This window comes from Elaeis guineensis, chromosome 11 (genome assembly GCF_000442705.2).
Source record: "Elaeis guineensis isolate ETL-2024a chromosome 11, EG11, whole genome shotgun sequence".
In the NCBI taxonomy this organism is placed as follows: domain Eukaryota; kingdom Viridiplantae; phylum Streptophyta; class Magnoliopsida; order Arecales; family Arecaceae; genus Elaeis; species Elaeis guineensis.
Genome location: NC_026003.2, coordinates 11,921,193 through 11,925,815, shown reverse-complemented (window position 1 = coordinate 11,925,815; position 4,623 = coordinate 11,921,193). Strand labels below are relative to the sequence as shown.

At 38.5% G+C, this 4,623-nt stretch overlaps 1 non-coding gene across 1 annotated transcript; it reads left to right on the top strand.

Moving 5' to 3' along the window:
- The first annotated feature begins 3,999 nt into the window (after nt 1–3,999).
- Nucleotides 4,000–4,106, top strand: LOC140852685 (small nucleolar RNA R71). The gene has a single exon (XR_012135587.1). It is a non-coding gene; the product is annotated as a small nucleolar RNA R71 (small nucleolar RNA).
- Nucleotides 4,107–4,623: the final 517 nt, after the last annotated feature.

The window sequence follows — 4,623 nt, the reverse complement described above, 5'->3', positions numbered from 1 at the left end:
TTTAAGAAACTTAATGACCATTTTGCTATCGGATGTTCTACATGCAATTGCTTCTACCCACTTTGAAACATAATCAACTGCTACTAGAATATATTTATTTTCAAAGGAATTTGGAAATGATCCCATGAAATCGATTCTCCAAACATCAAAAACTTCAACTACCAAGATTGGGTTGAGTGGCATCATGTGTCGCTTGGTGATTCGACCCATTTTCTGACATTGAGCACAACTTTTACAATATTCATAAGCATCCTTAAACAAATTGGGCCAATAAAAACCACATTGGAGAACCTTAGCAGCAGTTTTCTTAGACGCGAAGTGACCCCCACATGCTTGATCATGACAAAAAGATAAAATATTCATGACTTCGTTATCTGGGATACACTTTCTAATAATTTGATCAGGACATTGTTTAAAAAGATAAGGATCATCCCAAATGAAATACTTCACTTGGGCAAAGAATTTATATTTATCCTGCTTAGTCCAATGAGAAGGTATCTTGCCTATGGCTAAATAATTTACAATATCAGCAAACCAAGGTTCAGTAGATACAGACATGAGTTGCTCATCTGGAAAGATTCATTGATGGGTGGTTCACTAGATGGTGCAACTGGAATTCGGGACAAATGATCTGCTACAACGTTCTCAGTGCCTTTCTTGTCCCTAATTTCTAGGTCAAATTCTTGAAGGAGCAAAATCCATCTGATTAAACGTGCCTTGGCATCCTTCTTTGCTAGGAGATGTCTAATGGCTGAGTGATCGGTGTAAACAATGGTGTGGGTCCCAACCAAATAAGATCTAAATTTCTCTAAAGCAAAGACAACGGCAAGGAACTCCTTCTCAGTTGTGGTGTAGTTAAGCTGCGCATCATTTAAGGTTTTACTTGCATAATATATCACTCTAGGCAGCTTATTTATTCGTTGACCTAAGATTGCACCCACAACATGATCGGACGCATCACACATTAATTCAAATGGTTCAGACCAGACAGGAGGATGAATGATTGGAGCTGATACAAGTGCATTTTTTAGAAATTCAAAGGATTCCAAGCACTCATGAGTAAATTCAAATTTGGTATCCTTTGCCAAAAGATTAGTCAGTGGACGTGCTACTTTGCTAAAGTTGGCAATAAACCTTCTATAGAATCCAGCATGACCTAAAAATGAACGTATTTCTTTCACAGATTTAGGTGGTGGAAGACTTGCAATTAGATCTATTTTGGCCTTGTCCACTTCAATCCCCTTTTTAGAAATGACATGGCCAAGAACTATTCCCTGTTTGACCATAAACTGACATTTTTCCCAGTTGAGAACTAGGTGCTTCTCCTTACATCGTTCTAGAACTAATTGCAGGTGATTCGGACACTCGGAGAAGGTTAGACCAAAAACAGAAAAGTCATCCATAAAAATTTCTAGAAATCGTTCTATCATATCTGAAAACATGCTAATCATGCATTTCTGAAAGGTTGCCGGTGCATTACATAGTCCAAAGGGCATTCGTCTATAGGCAAAAGTACCAAATGGACAGGTGAATGTAGTCTTTTCTTGATCTTCAGCGGCTATGGGGATCTGGTTGTAACCGGAGTATCCATCAAGAAAACAGTAAAACTCTTGTCCGGCTAGTCTTTCCAACATTTGATCAATAAATGGCAAAGGAAAGTGATCTTTCCTTGTCGCAGCATTCAACTTTCTATAGTCTATACAGACCCTCCATCCCGTTTGGGTCCTAGTTGGGATAAGTTCGTTTGCATCATTTTGGACCACTGTTACCCCAGATTTCTTGGGTACTACTTGAACTGGGCTTACCCAAGAGCTATCAGAAATAGGATAAATTATTCCACTATCTAGGAGTTTCAGAATCTCCTTTTTAACTACATCATTCATAACTGGATTAAGCCTTCTTTGGGCTTCTCTTGTTGGTTTAGCCTCTTCCTCTAAGTATATTCTATGTTGAACTATAGAAGGGCTTATTCCTTTGATATCTGCTATGGTCCAACCTATTGCTTCCTGATTTGCTTTTAGAACTGACACTAACTCCTCCTCTTGCTTGGGATCTAGGTCTGATGCAATAATTACAGGTAAAGTTTCTTTGGGTCCTAGATATGCATACTTGAGATGTTCTGGGAGGGGTTTCAGTTCTAAAATGGGTGCTTCCTCTATCGATGGTTTAGGTGATGGTTTCACCATCTCAATGATTGGTTCAGTAGGAAGTGTCGATTCCTGATTAATCTGATTTTCTTTAAGTATTTCATTGACATCCTCAGACTCATGGATTAACCAGGGGTTAGACTCTAGGTCGACTTCATCATCACTAATGTCAATGGATTCATAAATACCATCTTGGACTACATTGACATCAGCATGAGAAGAGGATTCCTGTTCTAAGTTAAAAATATTAAGCTCAATGGTCATATTCCCAAAGGATAACTTCATTAGACCATTTTGACAATTGATTTCAGCATTGGCCGTAGCTAAGAATGGTCTTCCTAAAATGACAGGTATATGTCCTTTAGGATTCGCAACTGGCTCAGTATCTAAAACAATAAAATCTACAGAAAAAATAAAATTTTCAACCTTTATCAGAACATCCTCGACCATTCCCTTAGGGATCCTGAGAGATCTATCGGCTAACTGTAATGTGATCCCAGTAGGTTGAAGTTTTTCTAATCCTAGTTGTTCATACACCGAATATGGAAGGATATTCACACTAGCTCCTAGATCTAGCAAGGCCTTTTTTATATTGGTTTCTCCAATAACACAAGAAATTGTTGGAGCTCCAGGGTCCTTATATTTAATTGGCACATGGCTAGATAGGTATGAACTGACACTTGCAGCCAAAAATGCTTTCTTGGGTACATTAGTGGTCCTTTTCCTAGTGCAGAGATCTTTTAAAAATTTGGCATAAGTTGGAACCTGATGGATTATATCTAAAAGAGGAATATTAACTTGGACTTGTTTAAATACCTCTAAAATTTTGTCTAAATGTTCAGATTTATTGGATTTCAGTCTGTTTGAAAAAGGAGCTCTAGGACTTTTAAGTACTGGACTAGGTGAATTTTCAGTTTCTGGTGCTTGAGGTTGAAAGGTAGTAGTTTTAGAAGGTGACTCGACAGATGAGTCATCTATATCATCAAGTGCAACTACCTTATTGTCTATTTGTTTTCCTGATCTTAAGGTATGAATGGCATTTACACCATTAACTTGGTTTCCTTGTTGGGGTCGTGGACCATTTTGGTTCCTAGGATTTGGCTCAGGTTGGCTAGGTAACCTACCATGTTCTCGTTCACTAATGGTCGAAGCCAGCTGACTTACTTGCATTTTCAGACGGGCTATAGCTTGGGTGTTATTATTTATGAGTTGACCCGTAGTTTGCATAAAGCTGGTATGTGTTTTCACCATGGCTTCTAGGCTTTTTTCTAAAGAGGTAATTTTCTTGTCATTATCATGGAAGCCTGGCGGGTTGTTCATCACTGGGTTGGACCTTAGATTTTGCTGATTGAAATTTGGATTACCTACATTAGGATTCTGGGACCATGAGAAATTCGGGTGATTCCTCCAACCTGGGTTATATGTGGGTGCATAAGGATTGTTCAATGGTCCTTGATAGGTGGCATTCACCTGTGCACACTCATTCGAGTAGGAACATTCTTCTAAGACATGGTCTGGTGCATTGCACCCTTTACACATGGGTGCAGATATTTGATTTACATTGGCTGGTCTCTGTAATTCTAAGGCTTCCAATCTACGTGTTAAGGTTGCAATCTTGGCCTCTGATGCTAGGGTTGGTTGAATTTGATGCATTCCTCCTCTTGAAGGTGTAGTTTTATCAGGTTCCCTAGTTGTTTCCCACTGTAAATTTTTCTCGGCTAGGTCTTCTAAGAATTGCCAAGCTTCAGTAGTTTCTTTGTCCATAAATTGGCCTTGGCACATGGACTCTAACATGGTTCTTGAGTTTGAATCTAACCCCTCATAGATGATCTGGCATAGTCTCCAAGTTTCTATTCCATGGTGTGGGCATTGGGTCAAAAGATTCTTGAAACGATCAAAGTACTTCCAAAATGATTCACCAGCTAGTTGGTAAAATTGATTTATTTCATTCCTAATCCTAGCTGTTTTATGATGGGGAAAATACTTTTTTAAAAATGTTCTCACAAAGCCCTCCCAGGTAGTGACAGAATAGTTTGGCAGACTATAAAGCCACTTCTTAGCATTGTCCTTAAGAGCAAAGTTGATTAATCTAAGTTTGACCTCATCCTCTGTTAATTGCAGTTTCATGGTTGCACATACCTCCTCAAATTCTCTAATAAATATATAAGCATCCTCTAATCCTGTGAATTTTGGAAGCATATTTATGATTTGAGGTTTGATTTCAAAATTGTTAGCTGTGGGTTGTGGCAACCTGATACAAGATGGTTGGATGGAGCCAACTGGATAACACAAATCCTTAAGGGTCATGGGTTGGATTGGTTCAGCCATTGGAACAACAGGAATTGACTCAATTCTAACTAGACGACTCGACACTCTTCTCCACACACGAAGTGTACGGTTCTCGATGTTTATACAATTTTTTTTTTTTTTAATAAAATTTTTATGTATAAGGAAAAGAAAGAAAAGAGAAAAAGTT